General features: G+C 46.8%; 1 protein-coding gene across 1 annotated transcript in view; it reads right to left on the reverse strand.

Annotated features, from left to right (window-relative positions):
• Positions 1 to 2,025: 2,025 nt before the first annotated feature.
• The window catches only part of LOC138505055 (uncharacterized), a 108,476-nt gene continuing 88,502 nt past the window's right edge, over positions 2,026 to 21,999 (reverse strand). The window contains exon 2 of the mRNA XM_069625381.1: positions 2,026 to 2,160. The gene's annotated coding sequence lies outside the window, so the exon portion shown is untranslated. The remainder of the gene's footprint in view (positions 2,161 to 21,999) is intronic.

A 21,999-nucleotide genomic window follows, 5' to 3' on the forward strand; every position in this document is an offset into this window, starting at 1 on the left:
AAGAGTAGAGCAGGGTAGGTCCAGAACAGGGGAAAGATATTTCACCTAATGGCATACAGGCAAAAAGAAATCTCGTTGCCATGGATTGATCCAATATAAAAATGTAAAACTTGAGATGAAAGGCACACAAAAGGAAAGGCCAGGTTAGGCCTCTAATTTGAAATACATGGTTCTTATGGCAAGTCACACTGGAAAAATGACAGGCCTAAAACCTTAACACAGTGAAGGGCCTAGTGAATGCAAAATGCATGTCTTGCTGAAAAGGACACAATGAACAGTCTATCATGGGAAATATGTGCCTTGTTGAAAGTTGACACAGTTGGATGTCCTGCCAGTAAATACTGGACCAGCTTTGCCACTCTTAGTCGTGGAACCTGGGCGCATTGACACTCAGTTTGTGCCTCGCTTTCAGTGGCATTGAGGCTTCTGCCAGCTGGGCTGAGGAATTTCAGAAGGGGTGATCCGATAAACAGCAGGATGCACTGCTGTTGTATAGCTGCTACAGTATGACACAGCTGTGGAGTAGGGGTCGACTGGACTTCAGAATTGTTGCTGTGTGGACCCACAAAGCGGGACGTGGGTGTGTGTCATACTGCAACAAAGGTGGCACGTGGGAACAGGAAATGCGATCTACTAAGGCGACCCCACCATCCCACCTTCGCCATTACACTGTATCAAGAAGCAAAGCATTCAGCAGTACTGTAGGCACCCCCAAATTATGCCATGCACAGAGCAATTGCAATCCCCATTGTCTAGAACATAGCACGATTGCTACCAGTGCAAAGTGCCCTCTGAAGTAGTCAGAACAATGAACACTCCTGCACTTGAACTCTGCCAAGGAGGGCCCCAGAGGTGTCCATCAACCAGTCATTTCCACAGGTGGCCAATAAGAAACATCACTGGCCTGGGCATTGGCTGAACGCTATGTTTCAGATCTTAAAGGCACCTTTGCCAGGCTCAGTCTCAACAAAAAGAGCTAACTTCCTGGGTCCATGAATCTTAAAGGCTCCGATTTCATATGGCAGAGCTATTCTAAGGTTACTTAGGTCATACAGGCTGATGCCTTGGTCACCTGAGGCGTCCTCTGGGTTACTCAGATCTTACAGGCTCAGACCTCAGATGGCAGAGCTATCTTAAGGCTACTCAGATCATACAGGCTGATGCCGTGGCCGTCGCTGGTACTCCTGGGTTACAGAGATCTTACAGGCTATCCTAAGGCTACTCAGATCGTACTTTATTCCTTTGGGCGGCCGAGCAGATTTGACAGGCTCGGGATTCACACAGCAGAATTAGACCTCTGGGGGGACGGAATGTGCAGGCGTGTGTCACACAGCAGAATTAGACCTCTGGGGGGACGGAATGTGCAGGCGTGTGCTGCAGGCAGAATGTGAAGGCACATGGTCCAGAGAAGATGTGAGCTCCTCAACTGACACAGCAGGGAGGTCTTAGAAAGGGGGGGCTCTACCTTTTACCTATGACCAGGTTAGCATTTTGGCAGGAAAAATTATCATAATATTTGTCCATCTGTTTGCCTCTTTGATCAGGTGTTCTATGCCCCCCTAGCTGTGCCGCCTTTGACACAGGAAAAAGTCTGTGGTCCATTGCTGGTTCCTGGGCAAGTGCTCCGGGCTGCTCACAGCTCCTCATGACTGTTCTGTGCTCCTCTCTGCTGCCTGGGTCCAGCGGGACCCCGAGCGGCGGGACAGCAATGGTGGGTTATGTAGTTGAAGTATGAAGGGAGTCCGACTTCATTTGAAGCCCCATTGGCCGATTCCTGTTCGCTCAATCGGATGCCACCAATGGTGGCCCTTCATGCAATATGTAAAGGAGGGAGAGATGCAGCAGAAATTCGTAGCGCATGGCACTAAGCCACATCGGTGTCATTTTACAGCGCGACAAGGTGTTTGACGCCCTGCCCCAACTTTTGTGCCACACCATTTTGTCCCATTCATTTGGCAGGGGCCATTTTCATTTTAGATGTCAAATCCCGTCTAACATGTTCAGCAAATTTACTCCAGTGCGAATCCGGATCCCAATGTAGACGGCTGCCGCTATCACACACAGGACCAGTAACACGGTGACAGTGATGTTGAAGGCCTTGGCGGTGTTGGCATAGTGCTGGGCTCCCTCCAGGTCCGCCACCATCTTCCGATCTCTGGCCTGGGTAGGGGGAGGGAGAAAAACAACACTTAGAAAATGTAACTGGCAACAATGATTCAACCAGAGAGCGAACAGACGATGAGGGCGTGGGGGTGGGGGGTGAACAAGAAATAAAGAGGGAACAGAAGCACCGGCTTTCAATCTATCTGTGTATCTAGGTGGAGATGAAAGAAGAGATGAAGGTCAGATTGGAAGAGGAGGGGAGGGAAAGTGCGTGGGTACAGAGGACGAGGATAAGAAAGGTGACAAAAACAGAGAGGAGAGAGGGAGAGAGGAGAGGAGAGGAGAGGGAGAGGGAGAGGGAGAGAGAGAGAGGAGTGAGAGAGAGAGGTTTTTCTGTATCTGATCTCTTTATCTAAAAACAATTGCAGAAAAAGAACACCCCTGAGCATAATTACTTGGAATAGCCCACGCCAATGAGTCTCTATTTATAGGGAGAAACTAATAATGAAAAAAACCTATTCTATAATGGACCATGATCTCATTATTTAATAGGACACCTGGCTTCGCCCTCTTGGGCATGGAGAAAGTATGGTTATGAAGAAGCAGAATGTGGCAGAGATGATATAAGGAGCAATATTACTTGGGAAACATTAGCTCTTCGTGCATTTCTCACCACTTTGGAGGATGGCGCCAACCACCCGAGTGCAAAAAATGCTGAAATACCTGCAACAGACACCAACCTTAGGCGCTGGGGTAGCCAGCCTTTTTCCCACATTTATTTCATAGCAGGCTTTCTCCTCCCCCACCCCCCCAGGCGATGTTACTGTTTTTGTGCTGCAAAATGCAGGGGGTTGGGCTTTGGTAAGGCAATATGTGGTGGGGATTGGGGGCTATTGGGGGAGAGGGTGGAGTGTGGGTCTAGCACAGGGGCGTGGGGGTCTCCACCTGGATTTTGCAGTAATAAATTCAGCGTGACAAAAGGCCACGATAAAAAATGAGCAGTAAAAACACATCGAAATCTTTGCTGGTAGGCGTACGCTCCCGGGTCGCCGAGAATATTTACCAGTCATTTTTTAGTTTGCGACACCTATAAACCGAAACGATTGCATTGGAGTACAGATAGGGAGGAATGACATATGAGGAGGGACAGTCTGTCGGTGTTGTTTGGTTATGTGCCCAGATATTGCCTGCCCATGGTCATGCTAATCCCTATAGCCATGTCCAACCATTCCTGCCTCGCCCTGGCCAAAACACGCCATCATGGGAAATCTTCAGCTCACTTTAATCAAGCCTCAACATCAGGCTTTGCATTCAAAGTGCCTGCCAGTGTCTGTTAAAAGAAGTCTGAGGAGAGTTCATGGCTTAATTGGAGTTGTAAACATGCTACTGGTGTAATAAAAATGTCAACCAGGTTTGCCTTCAGCCACTCGATTTATAAGCACTCTGCATGTCTTTTACTAAAGTTAAAAACATGCATTGGGAAAGCCACTGAAGTCCTGTTTACAACAAGCTATTAGATGGCCAGGTACTCGCACCATTTTGTAGCTGCTACCAGCAATGGGTAGTTAATACCACTACGGCTGTGCCTGGCAAGTGCAATCGCCCATGCCTACACAAAAGCCCTATTGGCATTGCCAATGGTTGTTAGGAGTTTGCCTGGATCTACCAGACGACAGGGAAGAAAATGAATGGCAAGGAAATAAGCACATATCGTTGTAGAGAGTACCCTGCTTGAACACATGTCCACAGAGTGTCCTTACCAGCTGTGGCAAGAATTCATTAGGCAAGTGTAAATGCCTTGCACTTTGCATTCTGAATGCACTCGTTCGTAAGATTCACGGGTATGCTTTCATTAACTCAGACCCAATCAAACCCGCCAGACCACATTGAAATTGTTCCTATAGGAACAGATCCAAGCAGCAACCGATTCCGGACACCTCATCCACAAAGCCACCGAAGCGCCAGACTCGGATTTAAGGATCAGAGAAAGTAAAAAGAAACAATAACACACGCCAAACAAGGCCAGCATAAGAACTGGTGGCCGGGAGTTCCCCGAGCACACATTACACATGCCACCCGTCTAAGAGCAGACCATGGACGAGACAACAGCCAGCACCATGAAAATCACACCAAAACAAAAGAAACATATTGAGGGCGCCCTGCCCTCCCAAACTCCCAGGAGGAAAACTGACAGCACACATCTCCATGATAAAAACAGGAATCCGGGAAACAAATGATATAAATCACTCATCAGAGAGAGCAAAACTGCATGTATGAACCAGGCACAGACAAACGAGGCGCCCTTAGTGCCCCAGAGTGAACAGCCCAGTCCCTGGGTATGTAGGGTGCAATTAAAGATGAAAAGGGACCAGAGATCCAGTGTAGAATCAGAGATAACCAATCAGCAAGGTTCCAACCTATGACTCTAGTTAGTCAAAGACTGCTGTAGGCACTGAAGAAGCAAAAGAGTGATTCAAGGGCCCATGCACCTGGTCTATTGCTGTACCCCCCAAACACTGCACCACTATGACAACCTCTACACCGCACAGGCACAGCTCAACAAAAAAACAAAGCAGAGGAAGCGTTTGCCAGCGTCATGGGGTTACGGTTCCCCTGATGAGCCCCTAGAAGCATGCCAAACTTTCTGACTCAAACGCATTTGTCATATTATCTTGTGGTGCTGAGGCCACTTTTAGAGGTCAGCCAGACACGAGACACTGCAGTGTCTTCTTTTCTGCATGGAGGTTACATTAGGCAATGGCAGTAGATTGGTGGAAGATTATGAATTATGGATAATGTTTGATGCTTTGTTCAAGACGAATCATCTGATACGAAAGGTGATCTGTTAAGGTTCCCTAAATACAGGGTGTGGTATGGCGTGTGTATCCATGCCAACCTCGATGCTTGTGAAAATGACCATCTCACATCATAACAAAAAAAAAAACGGCTCTTCAACATCACAGATGCAAACTGAAAAACCAAAACCACCACACAGGAAGCACAATGAAAAGGATGATAAATCCCGGACGACAACATCTAGAACCGAATAAAAAACTCTTACTGCAAACAAGAGAGGCGACTCTATGTCAAATAGGACACAAGCGATTCCCTTAAGGACAGAATCCAGCGTCCCTAGCCAACTCCCAGCAAACAACCTTCACCCAAACGATAAATGCTACTAATAAAGTTGGGTGAACGTTAGTACTTGCCACACTAATTAAGCTGTGGATATTGGCAGGGGCATAGACCATAGAGAGTTGGGAATGAAGGCAGACGCGGCCCCTGGACATAACTGCAAGTGTTAGCATTGTGACATTCCAAAGGGGGTAGGAGCGGTAACATGAATGAGCAACCGAATAAGATGATGAATGCTGAGCAGCCCCAACACATGGAGGGAGTAAACCCGGGTTTACCAATGCCACCCTCCTACTAGATTAGGAATGCTTTAAGGGCTAGATTGCAAGGGACGCACAAACACCGGCCCGCCCCGCATACTAACAGGGGCCACGTAGGCAGCCTGTTGCCCAACTTGGGCAAGGTTATGCATATGAACGGATGCCATTTGGGAAAGGGACCGTGAGTGTCGTACAGCCCTGAGCCACTAACTCCCCCACCCCTCCTTTTTTTTCCAGAGCCGCCAGAGTGCCTGGGGACCACTCCGGTGGTGATAGTGTGCGGTACAAATATCCTTTAACATTAACATTAGATTGCTGTTGACACTGAACACTTGTGTCGCCAGCATTTCCTGCCATTTTCCTGTTCCTGTGCCCCTTAGGCTCCTAGGGTCTTCTGCAGGATATCTCAGAAAGTCCAGGCCTTTTACACTGACAATAAGATGGTCTGCTAACTTCAATATTCCTGTGAACATTCCAACTATGGCAAGAATTTACTCCATTTGTACCCACACGACTATGAATACTTCCCGATTATGAATACTTATTTTACACAGGCCTCTATGTAGCTGAATGTCCTCTCCAAAGATATGAAGCCAGTCATGCTTTATGCAAAGATTTGTGATCCAAATTCTCATAAAAATAACTACCGCATGATTACCCTTTCCTTAACCATCATTCACTGACTTGCCGCCTTCTCTAGAGGTTGGGCTCTAGTCTCTCAAGGCTATAGGGTAACTATCATCCTCATTCAGCGCTACTAGTAATCACAGAAGAACACCGTAGGGGGTGGGGGGTACTGCCTGCAAAGGGGCTAGTGAGTTTCTCCACAATGGAAAATGCAGATTAGAGCTTGGTGTTATGTTATGTTACTTTGCATTTATATAGCGCCTTATGTACCATTGGTATAGTCTCAAGGCGCTGGTAGGTTGAACGCCCTCGGGAACCGATGTTCAAGTCAGTAGAGAGAGTAAAGAGAGTCAAAGGTGCGTGTGAGCACCGTATATGTGTGCAACTGGTGTGGCATTCGTAATCGTGTAATAGCTGCTTCTTAGCATTAGGTGTGGTGGTTGGGAGATCAGGCGTATGTGTTCGTTCAGGCAGGTTTATCCAGATCGATTCTGGCTGCGTTAGGGCTGACGAGAATGCCTGGCTGTGGGGTGTGTAACCAGCGGTGTTTAGTTAGAGTGATGTGGAGTATGAGGCCGATGTTGGTATGAGAACAGCTATACCGAATGGTGTCATAGTATCTCTGTGTTCTAGTTCAGTGGTGGTGTAAAGAAGAGAGTAAGCGTGGTGATGTGATACGATTGTTTACATGCTCTTTCAAACGTTCTATGCACTCTACACCATTCCATGTATGTCGCGTAATTCTATGCGCTCGAATCTCTTCATGGACTCTGATCCGTTCTATGCGCTCCAATCCGTTCCACGCACTCCAATCCGTTCCATGCACTCAATCCGTTCCATGCACTCAATCCGTTCCATGCACTCCAATCCGTTCCATGCACGGTGTCCATGCAAGAGCCCCATATCCGGCTGGGGAAAGGACAGTTCCAGCAACCGCAGAGGATGAAAAGATCAAATTACATTTCTAAAGACTCTACCACATTGCTTGCTGAACTACCAGACGAATATAAGCTTTTCAGTTCAGCAGAATCTTTTTTCGCCTCTTTACTTTTGCCGGGAGTGAAGGCTGCAGCCAATGACAAATGGCTGCAAATAGTGTGGTGGGAACTGGACCAGCTCGCGAATGACAGAGAATGGGTTTAACGTGATCACGGTCGAGTTGTGGGCGTTGAGACTTATGACAATGCAAAATCGCTATGTGCTCGACATGTTAACAGCAATGGAGGTTGGGGTTTGCAAACATTTTGGTGATTCCTGCTGTACATTCGTGCCACCAGAAGACACGGAGAAGGCATCATTATCCCACATCATTGCAGCCGTCCATGGCCTGGGTGCTTGCATGAAGGAGGAGGGAGGAATACAGGACAGTGACTGGCAAACTGGGGCTTTTAACTGGGCCACGTTGGGGCTAGGAGCGATCGTGAAGGTGTTAATGCCAATCATTGTGTTCATCCTGGTCATTTTCTGCACTTATCAGCTGAATCTTTGATGCTGTGGCCCCGTGGCACCTGATAGCGCAAGAATGACGGTATCAATTGGGGGTTCAAAAGCACCTCGCGAAACAATAAAACATTGAAGTACAAACCAATATTCCACAGGGTGGCACGAAGTACGAAATGTTCCCCATTCCGTATGGAGATGAAGTTGATCCTCTATAACACACTATCATTTCACCCCTCCACCCCCTCATCCAGAAAATTACACAGAGGTTTGGGTTAACCTGGCGCAGATAGGGAGGTGCATTTACATGTGCACCTGAAGAGTAGGCACGCAGGAGGGAGAGTTTTCAGTCAGTGTGTAGGGCGTGGGTGCCGGTAAAGAGGAATAAGCCATATGTTGATGTAGAAACTGGGGAGCGGGAGCACAGAACTATTCCAGAATTCGTTACTGTAGAAGTAACAAAAGGGGGGGAATGTTGGGAAGGGGGCAGACCTGTCCCCTCTCCCCTAGTCACTTTAAAGTAAGGCGAGATGCATTTGAATATAACCAATTACAGTTTAACTACATAGTGTGGCCCAAGGTGCAGGCAGCATTGCTATTTTTGCATAGATACTAATAATCCTAGGTAGAAGAGAAAGCTTGTGCCACAAATGTGGCATTACATGAACCATGCCCAAATGCACAAGGTCACAGAAATCTCCAGTCATGCCCGAGTTCCCATGAGGAAAGTTTGCACCCCCACCCGCCACACTGTTTATTCATTGTTCTTAAAAGTGTTGCAAAGATGTGTCTTTCACCAAAGAGGAATGTGCCCTACAAGGCTGCGGTCAGAGACTGGCGCCTGGTGGGAAGGTTATCTCATATTGGCCAAAGCATGGCCTGGCCCATTCCTGAATGACCACGAGTTATAGCCCATATAACTGACTAAATCCTAAAATCCCTGAATTCCATGACACCATGTGCCCTTTGACCACCACCCCCAAAGCAACAAGTCCTGAAATGTTCAAAGAGGATGGACAGGGCACATTGTTGAGCGACAATCGTGTGATTTGTATCACAAGGTGCTGGGAGAAATAACTTATAGTTCAAATCGAGGGTGGAGACCTTGGAGCCGGATGGCGAGGAAGGAGTGAGTGAAATGTGTGTGTGAAGGTTAGAGTGCCCCAGAACCTCCTGTGTGTCCGTCTTCAGGCCTGCCAAGTGCACAGTATGAGTGATGAAACAAGCTGTATAGTAGGAACATAATTAATTTGTTTTCTGACCTTCAACGAAAGAAGATGATGAGCCCCGCAGCACCCACGTGATGGAGGACGGACTGGGACCAATAAACTGCCATCCCTTATGGATAAAGGCGGTACTTGTATAGGGTACATCCAATCAGCCCAGCGGGTGTTTACTGTATGCATTGGGTCACTTATGACCATTTATAAGATTCTGCTTGTACCAGTTTACGGCAGAACGTTCTCATCAGCAGAGTCCTTTGCTGTTGCTCTCATCTGCGTGTGAGATGAAACTTGTTATCCTTACAAGATCAACTTGGGCCTTTCTTCTCTAGCAGGTTTTATTCTCTCTGATGTGAGCGTTCAGGGGTGTGCCTTCACAACCTTATGTCCAGTCTCATCCGGGGTGCGAATGGCTTTCATGCCCCGGCATGGTGGGAGGACATATCCGTTAATGGCTCACAGCCAGAGCCGGCTCCCTCGCTTTGCTCAGGCCTACAATGGCTCGGGCTGGAGGGCCGTTATCTGTCATGTCCGCCCCCTCGCTCACACATGAAAGTCATAGCATAGGTTCACACAGAGTGTTAATATTGTTGTCTTGAAAAATATATCAGCTGCATCTAAGATCCAAATATATGTTCATGCGATATATTTACAAACAATTGGGCAATTTGGTAGAAGACTAGTACTGTTCTGTAATTTCCCTCACATGGTCGGTGTTTTTACTTAGGAATCTAGAGCCGGCTTCTCAGAAAAAGTGGTGCAAGTAAACATTTTTTTTTAAAGTCCATAAAGTGCACTTCTTTCTTTGCACCACTATAGGAAATGTGCATGTCACCTTATTCATAAAGGTGGTCTGTACATTTCTTGGTGGCTGTGTGGCAGTGCAAAAGATGCACTGGCCAGCCCCTTTGCATACATTAGTATCGGGACCGCACGGCCACTAATGTATTACAAGTTCTCAGCGCAAGCATATTTCACCGTCAGGCACTTTCTGTCAATGTTGGAAGGATAGAAATGGAAGTGGTACCGCTGCTGCCAACCTTCAAAATGCATGACAGAGTTAGGGAGACCCTGTCATATAATATGCACTCCCATGCCCATTTGTCTTAGTTTTCTGCGCATTTTAAGGCACATTCCATTTGTGGATTCAGAATCTGCTTTAAAATGCGCAGAGATGTCCTCTCTTGTGCACATGTCCAAGAGGTTGAAAAAGGCCATCAGAATGTATGGATCCGTGATACGCAAATTGGGTCAGATTCTCAAGTAGGAGCGCAACTGAAAGGAACGCAGAGCATGTGCTCCATTCATTTGTGTTAATATCCAAAATGCTCAGGTCACCTTATTCACAACGGTGACCTGAGCATTTCTGGAGGGGCTGGACAATTGCGCAAAGAGGCGCCCCTTTGCATACATTAGTGTCCCACTGATGTATGTCAGGCTCCCGGAGTACATTTCACAGAGACGGGTCATTAAGGGGCCTGTCTCGGCGAAATTACTGGATATAAAACGCATTTCTATCCTCGTGTGTGGGGTGGAAATGCATGTGTGACAGTCACGGTTTAAACCACAGCTTTAACGCTTCAAAAAACAAATCACAAGAGGATCAGAAATGCGCAAACGCCCGCTTACTTGTGCAAATGCGCAAGGGGGGGGAAGGCCATCATAATGAGCGCATCAAAGATGTGTGCATTCAGATGCCCTTTGAGAGTTGGACTGCACCTTTTTTTGGTTCAAGTAGGAGATGGGCTTGTTTGAGAATCTGGCCCACTGTGATGCCCTTTGTGAATTTCAATGCACCTTTTTTTGGTGCAAGAGACGGGATGCACTAGCGCATCTCATCACTTACGCCAAGAAACGTTTCGAGAATTTGCCCTCTATTGTCAAAGCATGTCGAGCACCACTTGCATATCCCTTTGCAATTCCCATTCCGTGTGTGACTGTGTTTTAGTGACGTCTGCAACCAGGGGCAGCTCATCCATAATGCGCGAGGGTGCCAGAGGCGTTGCTAGCGGGGCTTAGGGGGCTATAGCCCGGGGTCTTTTGGTTGTAGCCCCGCATAGAATCTCAGAGGCTACAATCAAAAGGCAATAGCTAGCCCTGAGTCCCGACATTAGCGTATTGTTTTTTATTGGACATTATGAAGATGTCCAGTAAAAAAAATATCATGCCCGCCCGCTGTGGACCCCAGCCCCTCGCATACACACAATCACATTGATCGTATGTGTGTGAGGTGCTGGGGAGCACACGGGACAGGCAGGGTCATTTTTTACAAGACAGCTATCATAGATGTCCAGTAAATAAATATCATGCCTGACCCCTGTGCCCCCCCCCCCAGCGCCTCACATACACACAATCACATTAATTGCGTGCGTGTCAGGTGCTGGGGCCGAGGGGACAGGAATGGAATATTTCTTACTGAGTATGCCCAGTAAAGAATGCCAGCCCAATCCCCTGGGATTCCTAGTGCCTCACAAGCAATCTCATGCCTAACCCCCAAACCCCCCTTTCGCTCGCATGCACACATAATTGATTATCTGCGCATTTGAGGCGTGAAGGGCCCAGGGTATTTCATGTATTCATGGGCATCTATGCCCAGTAAAAAATGCCATGGCTGCACCCTGGGACCCCAGCGGCTTGCACTCAGCGCCATTCCCTAAATCTTTTCCAGAACTTTGGAGGCTGAAAAGAATCCCAGGAAAGAAAACTCCTTCACGTCGGATAGAATTCCAGAAAGGCAGACTGCCATGTTTCAAGCATATGTAGGTAGGAACTGCTCTTTCTGCCTCTTCTAACGTATAAAACAGCGGTATGTTGAGGTTGAAAGGGCTGCTTCCACTGCGATGTAACTCAAAAAAGTACCCTGAATTGCATCCGTTCGAACAATGCTGCACCCCTTGAAGAATTTCCTAAAATAGGTTTGAGGATAAAGCATATTTATGGTGTATCGATCGATAATGGGTTGCTCTGTGACATACCTGTAAAATAGGTAAATGCCAAATGCTTCTGGATAGAATTTGTAAATAAACCAACATGTGCCCATGTAAGAGGGTACATAGTATCAGTCGGTTCATATTTCAGGGCCTTGGACAGTCAATGGATTATTTAATGCATGTATGCTCACAAGGTACTCAATGGAATTAAGAACATTGTGGGGACCATTTTGTAAAAAAGGTGAACTTGCATGCAGGTAGTGCTTACATGCTGTTGAGGCCCCAACATGCAATTTTACACATTTACAAATTAGAACAGGAAAAGGAAAGGGTAAAAACAGGCAAGATCGCCTTCACTGTTTAAGTCTACTCTCCGTTTTGTAATTAAAATGCCAATACAGCCTGAAAAGTAAGCATTGCAGACGATTTATATAATCATTACGGGTCCGGCGGTAACCGTGCCGGTAAAACCGACAGGTAGCTGCCGGACCTGTAAACAGTTACCAGCACCTAGCTTCCCGGGAGCTAGGTGCCGGTAATATGTTGTTCCCCATTCTGAAACACTGGCACTGGTAAAAGCGGTGCCATTGCTTCCATGAAGGTCTGTGGGCGGGTGCCGGTCCGTCCGGCAAGTCAGACCTGCTGCACGGGACGGCACTCGCACACCAAACTTCTACTTTGCCGGTCCAGAAACAACGGTGCTGGTAAGCTTACCAGCACCGTTTTTTCCGGACCGGCAACGTTGTAATGAGGCCCAATGGCTTCCTATGGAAACTGCCTCATGCTGGCTTTAATCCAGGCGCTCTTTGAAGCCCGGAGAAGGAGATCACAGCGGAAATGTCAATTCTGTCCGAATTCTGCCCCTTCTCTGCTGCCATTTGGCAATAAAATGCCCTGTAGTGTAAAAGGTGCAAATGGCTAATGCCTTGCACCTTATTTTTGCATTCAGTAGCTTCGAAAAGGAGCCTCTAATATAGCATGCTGGAACGAGGAGCCAGCCCACCCAGGATTGTGGCTCACACAGCATGTGGAAGCTTCGTAGCATGTATAGCCCTGCCAATTGTCTTCAAGGAACTAGTCAATGAGGGTAGTAGCATCAGCCTTGGGTACAGCCTACTCAATTCAGGGATGTGTGAAGTCTTGCCAGCCTGGAGACCCTGCAATGTTTAGCTGGAAGCCTGTTGCTGAAAGAAAGAGATTCAAGACCTGTCCGAGTGCTGCTTGGGGGTGCCCTTTAAAGAAATTCCAATGCCAGCTCGGTCCCTAACCTAAGACTACAATAACAAAGCATGTGGCTCAAGGTCGAACCAGGGAACTGTGGCATACAGCCCGGGGTCAATGGTCAGTCCTGGAAAGGTGTCATGCAGGCTCAGCCCTACCCAAAGAGCGCCGAAGGAACGATCCCGCCCATGCGGACATTGTGCGGGGAAGGGCACAAGAACGGGATGACGTGCAGCACCAGTTCTCACTGATTGGGCAGTGGGACGGCGTTGCACGTCATCCTAGATGAAAGACTCCTTTCTGAGGAGAATCCGGATAGGGCTGTGGCTCCGTCGGAAGAGGAGATCGCGGCCACCATTGCAGTGTTGCAGGCAGCAGGACAGAGGTGGATGGGTGTTAGGGTAGAGGGGGCTGGGGTCAGAAACAAATGAAGGGTAAGTGAGGGAGATGCGCCTGAAGGGCCACCTGAGGTGGGGGGAGAGTGCAAGAGGGAGGCCTAAGAGGAGAGCTGCAGCAGTGTGGGCTTGTAGCAGCCCAAAAAGAAAAAAGAAGGGAGGAGATGAGGAAGAAGGTGGGACAGGGGAAGGCACAGGTGAGCATATAATGAGTTCAAAGAAAGAGGTGCACACAAAAAATGGGGCAAAAAAAGGGTGGAGAGGTGAAAGAAGTTGGGGGAAAAGAAAGGAGTTCCATAATGAAGAAGGGGGACATAAGCAAAATAAGTCAAAGTATATTGACACAAGGAGATGAAAGTGAGGTTGAGAACGAAGAAAAGGGGAGTGATGAGGAGAAGAGGTTTGGATTTGGAGAACAGAGGGGAGATAACGAAGTGATAGTGGTGGTACAAAGGAAGTGTGAAGGTGCACGAGAGGCAGACAAGAAGGAGAGAGAAAAGAAGGGGGTGGCAAATAAGAAGGAAATACGGGCCCAGGGTGCGGACCTGCCTCAGGAGAGGGGGTCAGCAGTAGGTGAAGAGGGGTTGAGAGTACAGCAGTTGCCGCCATGGACGAAATAAATGGTAGGGATGGTCTGGGAAGAGAATAATCAGGAAAAGGGGACATGCAGGCAACTAGACAGATAGAAGCAAGAGAGGAAAATAGAGGCAAAAGAGGGTTTGGGAGAAAGGAGGTGTGCTACAGCTTTACAGATAGAAAGGATGAAAGGGAGCAAAGAAAAATGACTGAGGTGGAAGGACTATGGGGTGACCAAAGATACCAGAAGAAAGGATGGGGGGACAGAGGTGAAGATTGGGCAAGGTCAGAAGAGGGAAGGGTTTGGTCGCCAATAGAAAGAATGGAGCAACGGGTACAAAGGGGAGAGTGGTGTGAGTTAGAGAATGGAGAAGCGTGCAAAAGGACACAAGAGAGGAGCACAACAGGCAGGAGTGGCACAAAAAGAGAAAGTAGACAGATGGAAGGGACGTCTGAACACAAGCCACTGTTTTCGGAGAGTCCCAGAGCGACAGTTATGACGAGAAGTGAAGAGAAAGTAATGGGCAATGAAAATGAAGAGAAAGAGGTGAATTAAATATGGTCATGATGTGGGAAGGGAGTGGGGGAGAGGAGTAGGCAAGAGGACAAGTTCGAATGGGAAAGACAGGAGAGGTGATGGAGTTTGTGGGATGCTTTTGTAAAGCAAAACCGCAAGAACATTGGTTGTGATGCAGAAAAAAGAGAGAGGAAAGAGGAGAGGAATGAAAGCGGGCCTGAGAATGAAAATGCAATAGGTAAAAAAGGGAGGTTAGTTTACTATAGAGGAAGTATAGAAAAAAGAGGAGAATGCAAGGATGAGGACTGTGAAGGGGCAGCAGGCAAAGGAAGAGTAAAAAGAAAGAAGTGAAGGATGTAATAACAGAGGAGAAGGAAGGGGCAAACGCAGATAAGAACATAAATTGCCATATATGGGGGTAGCAAAGCCACTAGCGTCGCACCTCACATTGGCTACAAAAGAACACATTTGGAGGGGAGAATTTGTGGAGATCTTTAAGTTGTTACACAGAAAAGTAAGATGTAAAGAAGGGTCAAAGGAAGAAGAATGGGAATTAGCTAGGAGACCTAGGGTACTGACCAACACTGAGAATTTGGACATCTGCTTTCCTCATATATGCCAGCATATACTGTGAAACGTTCCCTGAGTGGAGTGTGGCACTATTTAAATACATGGATGTGGTGAGGAAGGCACAGATATATTTTGGAGGGTTCGGATGGTTATAATATGATGAGGAGTTCAGGTCACGGATGCCAGAGGATGAAGGGGAAGATTGGGGAGAAATCAATGAAGAACTAGGGCTTCAGTAATGGCTTCCACAAGGCCAGTGGCAGGCACACACACAGCAAGTGGGCTGCCGGTGCCGTTTGTGCCCCTTCAAGGAAGGTCCATCCAAAGAGGGATGGGCAATCAGAGAAGGGCATATGGTGGTGAGGGAGCATGCTGGGCTTACAACACAGGGGAATATTCCAGAGTGGCATGGAAGTACAAGCACAAATGCACGAAATGCATTGGATGGCATCCCCTCACGCAATGCTGGGGAAGAGGGAATGACAGAGGAGGTAGGGGGTCCGGGAATTACATGGGGGTTTTGGGAAAAGGGGCATACTCCAGTTAATGTAAACAAAATTGAAGGAGTTTACACAGGCAGGGTGGCAGAAAAGTTACTAGCAGAGGGATTTGAGAATGGCTTCAGAATACCGTATAAGGGTCCAGAGTGGGAAGATGGGCAGAGAACTTAAAATCTATAAAAGAACATAGTTTTAGTGGCGGACAAGTTAAAGAAAGAAGTGAGGGAAGGTAGAATGGCTGGTCCATTTGAATACAGTTCATTGTCAAATTTGATTGCTTCGCCTATGGGCATTGTGCCTAAAAAAGAAAACAGCGAGTTTCGGATGATTCATCACCTGTCATGGCCAGAGGGGGAGTCTATTAATTATTACATCAACCCGTTAGGCTAGCCTTGATGACGCAATTGCACTAATTAAGACGTGGGGTTACGGCTCAAATGGCTGTTACCAGTACACACAGAGAATGTTCTGCTGTTAGGTATTCAGACTGAAGGGTGGCGTATATGTGGTCGAAGCATTGCCCATGGGATGCGCAGCAGAGTGTGCACTATTTGAGTGTTTCAGCACTTTTATAGAATGGGCATTTACGAAACAATCTGGATAAAAGAATATGGTCCATTACCTGGATGACTTTTTGATGGTGGGAAAAAAATACAGAGGAATGTGAACAGTTACTAAAGGAATTTCATAATTCCAAAGATGAACAGAAGAACTGATCATTCCACTGGCTTTAGCAAAAACTGAAGGTCCAGCGTCAGTGCTGGGGTTTCTGGGCATTGAATTGCATGAAAAAAGAATAGAACCTAGACTACCTTTGGAGTAGATTGGAAAATTGAGAGACAAATTTTACGAGGTGTCGTCAAAAGAAAAGTGTGAGGTGAGGACAATACAACATCTTTTGGGACAGCTGAATTTTGCTGCAGGGTGGCAGCGCCAGGGAGGGCGTTTTGTAGACAGATGGCGTTGGCAATTGCAGGTGAAAAAAGACTGCACCAAAGGTTTAGGGTGATGGCTCGGATGAGGCAGGACCTAGAGGTGTACAGGTGTTTTTTTATCAGGATACATTGGAATATCAATGTGGCTAGACGATTGGGTGAGCTCTTGGAATGTGGACATTTTGTCTGACGCGCCTGGGACAAAGGGTTTTGGGTTGTACTGGGAAGGGAAGTGGTGTGCGGCGGTATGGCCGGCAGAATGCGCAGAAGAGAAGCATAGTATTGTGTTTTTGGAGCTTTATCCAATGATCGTGGCTTTGGAACTGTGGGGTAGATTTTTGAAAAACAAAAGAGTAGTGTTCAGGGTGGATAACAAGAGTATTGTGGCAGTGATCCATAGGCAGTCTACCAAAGATGTGTGGGTATTGAAGTTACTTTGAAGGATGGTGCTGATCTGTTTGAAACAATGTAATTTTCAGGGCAAAACATATTGCAGGGCAGCTAATAATATTGCTGACGCATCTCGTTCACAGTGGTTCAGATTCCGTGGGCTGGCACAAGCGGCAGACAAATGGCCGACAGAGATGCCCTCCAAACTGTGTAAATTGGGGATGACGAAGTGATGGAACTGGTGGAAGCGTCTCTGGCTGCATCAACTAGAGCATCATACAGGCTTGCTTGAGAAGAGCTTGCGGGAAGTGGTGCTAAAGAGAGACGAGGTTCGGATGCAGAGGGGACATAGAACAGAGGTATGATGTTGTGGATTTCATAATGATGCTTATTAAGAAACAACGGTCACCAGTGGCTATCGCCGCTAACCTGGCAGCGGTGACATTTTATGGGAAGGGTTCAGGTGAATTGGGGATGCGGATATTAGAAGGGCGGGCCAGGAAGTGGGAGGGCAGAAAGATAGTTGCAGTCCTATGTTGGTGGGTTTGTTCCAGAGACTGTTGGTGGCATTAGACGTGGTGTGTTCCTCTGTTTGGGAAGTGTATTTGTTTAAAGCTGTGTTTATGGCTTTGTTTTTTGGAGCGTTTAGAGTTGGTTGGTGGGATAGGTAGGAAGAGTTTGAGGATGGACGCAGTGGCATGGAGAAAAGAAGGAGTGCGATTATGGATAAGACAGAGCAAGACGGATCAGAAAATGAAAGGGGTGGCGGTGGAACTGGGGGGGTCTGAAAGCAGGGAAATATGCCTGGTGAGGGCGTTGATGTTATTTGGAGAAAAAAAAGGAGGCGAGTGGGGTGTTTTTTTTCATACATGACAATGGGGAACGGGTAAAAGGAGGACAGGTGTTAGGAAAGGGTTAAAAAGAGTGGTGGGTGACTCAAAAGAGTTTGGTACACACTTGTTCCGTATTGGAGCTGCATTGGAAGGGGTTGGTTTGGGCTTAGGCGAAAAGGAGGTGAAATTGTTGGGCCGGTGGAAGTCTCACACGTTTATATTCTATGTAAGGGATGTGGAAAATATGTAGGGGAATATGGCGACGGTGCTCCCCTTTTGTCGTTTATTTAGTGCCAATGATGCCGAAAGAAGTGTGGATTTGTGGACACCCCATTGTTAAATGGCCTGGGAAACAAGCAGAGACAAGGACTTGTGGGCCTACAGTGAGGTGGAACTTGTATGATTCGGGGTGGGGGGGCATGGGATGGGGACAGTTGATGCCAATGCTGTGTGAATTAAGGGATAGAAGACGGATGGCAGATTTGTTGATCATTCATTTGGGGGGAGAATAACTTAATGCAATGCACCAGGCTAGAAATAATAAAAATGATGAAGAAAGAACTGGGCCTTATTAAGAAATTATGGAAGGGCATAGAAGTGGTGTGGACACAATTGTTGCCACGAAGAGTATGGAGGGGTGCTCGGAAACCTGCGGCCATTGACAAAGAAATTAACAGAGAAGTGTCTCGTTTTTGCAGAGCTACAGAAATAGGGGTGTTAGGACATGATGACATTAAGTTTGGGGTGTCAGTATACTTCAGACAGGACGGGGTGCACTTGTCATTTTAAGGAGCTGAAATATATTTGATGGATGTGGCGGGTGGGTTTCTAAAGAAAGGGGAAGTGGGTGGGGGGCAGCGGGGCACTATCTGGGGAGTGTCACGCTGAGTGCCGGAACAGAGTATCGAGAGCAGAAAAACAATAAGAAAGCTTAACAATAGCCGACGTGGTTTTAATGGTCACAATAAGAGAACAGAAGGGGAAGAAACATAAATGAAAAGAGAACACATGCTTGGTCTTAGAGTGGGCAGGTATGAACAAGAGGAAGAAAGAAAAAAGCAGAAAGAAGAGAGAAAGATCAAGGAGAGATCAAAAGTTGGGAATAAGAAGGAAGAGCAGAAGGAAAGAAAGAAAGTACAAGGAAAGATAGGGGAGGGGAAGAGAAAGATGATAACAAGGAAGAAGGGGATTTGTTGTAAAGAAAGTTAATATGTTAATGATTGTAAGCGGTCCTGCCTTGAAAAAAGCGGCCTTTCATCTAAAAGAAATGAAGAGAGTTTTTGTTCGGTGACCACTTGCGCATAATGGATAAGCTGCACTGGAGGACCAGCAACATGAAGCAGCCCGGTTGAAACTAAAATAGAGAACAGTTTAGAGCCGACAATGGTAAAGGATGTGCTTTCATCTCATAAGAGTACATTCCTGTCTTCATCAGAGTCCTTCCCTCTGGTCAATAAAGCTCCACCTACTCAGCACCATTCTTGTCTCTCCTCCTACCCTAACAGCGCGCTGCCGCAGAGCCACACTGGGAAATGCCACGACCTCACTGAAATCACCACAACCAAATCCCACTTGGGACTACTTGGGACTATACACCCATTGAGCTACTTGGCCAGGTTTTAGCCGCTGTGACTACTTGGGAATGTGTGTCCCCCTAAAACCTCCTCGTCGCCTTTCCTGGCTTGGTAGGAAACAAAAATGAGACCAGAATGTTCAGTGTATCAGGGTAACTTTGTGTTAAAATTGTAGATTGCACTAGAGCGATATTTGATCTCTTTTGCAGTTTGTGCTTTAAATGTCATAAAATAAATAAATCGTTTCTTTACAGGTAAAATGCTCCACCCTAAGAGAAAGCCGAAAGAGCGCGCAGATCGACAGGGTTACTAGGGAACACAGACAGAAAACCAAAAAAGGAACATGACAGCAAGACATACGTAGAGATCAGAATAAGAAGGAAGAGGAGAATAGACTGGGAGAGAATAGAGTAATAATGAAAGAGAGAAGGAGAAGAGAGGTTGGGGGAACAGCGAGGGAAAGGAAAGCATAGTGTAGGGCTAGTGCTCAACATATTGCCCGAGATGCAGGGTTTCTAAGTAAGGAAGCCCTGGGGAGGGCTAAAGCTTAGTATCTTGTCCAGGTAGGTCATATGTTGGGGACGAGGGCTATATACCCAATTGTACTGTGTGGGAAGTAAGCACTCAGCCTTGATGGTAGTCCGGAAGCCGAATGTACATCTATAGTTTGGTGTAATCGCATGCGTGGGGCTTTATAGCTCCACATATTGACTATGTGAGAGTTGAATGCCCAGGATGCTGCTAAAATGGCTGGCTATAACCCACTGTATTGCCCATTGCCTACAGAGAAATGCCATACATGGGGGAGGGGGATATGATATAAAGTATTATGGTCTTAGTAAGGGGTGGCTATAGATTAGTATATTAGTTATTATTTCCAGAGAGATTTTACAGCTGTGGGTTCATGAAATCAGTATACAGGCGTTAAGGCGAAGCATTTTTATTCTGAAGGGCTATAACTCGGTCTGTTCCCTGGAATGGGGGGCATCGGTCAGTATAGTTCATTGTAAAAGCTTAGAACTCATATTGGCTGAGCTGAGGATCAAGCTCAGTATCTGGACCAATTAGGGGCATAGTTTAGAGTATTGTCTTGGAAGCTCTTCAGTGGAGTTTAATAATGCACTACGTGCATACACAGTCGCTTTAGAGTGCCGGGAATGAATGAGGGGAGGGAAAAGGGAATTATGGGATAGGAGACGGAAGGGAACAGGAGCAGATGGTTATCAAGATCAGCAAAAAAAACATGCGATGGCTGGAGGTTTTTTTTTTATTAATCTAAATCTGTGACATTGCTCTGGGCAACCCTGCAGACCAGATGAACTGCTTGGCCAAGACACACCTCACTGATGACGGCCAATGACGCCAAAACATGTCTGGGGTTGCTTGTGGTCTCACGCAGTAGGGATGTGACCAAACCAGATTATTACATGGTCTTTCCCCTTTGTGTAATGTCTTGGCGGGCGAAGAAGAATGGTCTGGAGGACTGCCCAGAGCAATGCCAGTGGTTAAGATTAATTCTAAACCTTCCAGCCATCACCTCGTTTGTGCTGCTAACTTCAAGATCATGCAATGAAGTCCCATTCTGGAAGCCCTAAGAATATCTTTGAACTCTTAATATTAAACAATCGGGCCTGTTCGATAGGTTTGTAGGTCGGGTAGGCCTCACAGAAAAGATGCGTTTTTAACATTTTCTTAAAATTTAGGTGGTCTGCTTTGAGTCAGAGGGCTTGAGGATGTTTATTCCATAATTGTGGTCCTCCGATGGAGGGCATTTTACCCCAAACTCCTCTTCTGCATCTGTGCTGAATGGGGCTGTATGCTGTTGAGGTGTAGAGGATTTTTGAGGAAGTGGGGATAGGGGGGTGACTTAGCCTGTTGATGGAATATTTTAGGGCAAATTGCCAGAATGTTTTATGGGTGTAGATCGGTATATTGTGGAAAGAGGGCTGTAGGTTTATATACTGAGTGGGGAGGGCAAGTGAGTGGGGCTTAAATGTTTTAAGGGTATGTAGGCACTAGATATATAGTGGCAGTCCCCTACATATAGGCACAAGAGATATGGTGCCAGTGCGCTGCATGCTGGCACAGGAGATATGGTTACAGTCCGCTGCATGCAGGCACAAGAGATATGGTGGCAGTCCCCTGCATGTTGGCACGAGGGATATAGTGGCAGTCCCCTGCATGTTGGCATGAGGGATATAGTGGCACACTCTGCATGTTTTGCAAAGGGAAATGGTGGCAGTCCTCTGCCAAAACTGAAAAACATTGCAGGTGTACCTTAAAAATACAAGTTTAGGTTAATTTGTTTTTCCTTGTTAAAAAATAGTCATTATCAATTGTACAAAATGAGTTTCCACGTACACAGCAGAAAGGTATTTTACACATACATTGGTGGCGCCTTTTCCCCCCAGTTTGCAAAGGTGCAGAGATAGTATAGTATTATCTGTTGCTACTCCCACTGTCCCTAGCAAACACTGTGCAGGGATCAGTGAAACCATCTGAGCGCATGCAGCGTGTACCACCGGTAGAGCGCAGTTACAGCAGCTTCTGTCCTGCACCCTTTTAGGTGAGTCTGTTTGTATTGAGAAGGTAGGAGGCGCTAACAACATGAAATATAGGTATGAAATACCTTAATGAGCTTTATTCATACTTTTCTTTCTGCACTGAGGTCAGTACCTTTATAAAAACAGAGTGGCTGTTGGTAATTTGGAGATTTGTTGAGCAAATCTTTCTGCGGCTTCTGAGCGCTTTTTGGAGAGCAGTACTCAGG

The sequence above is a fragment of the Ambystoma mexicanum genome, chromosome 11, assembly GCF_040938575.1.
Source record: "Ambystoma mexicanum isolate Mex_15411 chromosome 11, UKY_AmexF1_1, whole genome shotgun sequence".
NCBI lineage: Eukaryota > Metazoa > Chordata > Amphibia > Caudata > Ambystomatidae > Ambystoma > Ambystoma mexicanum.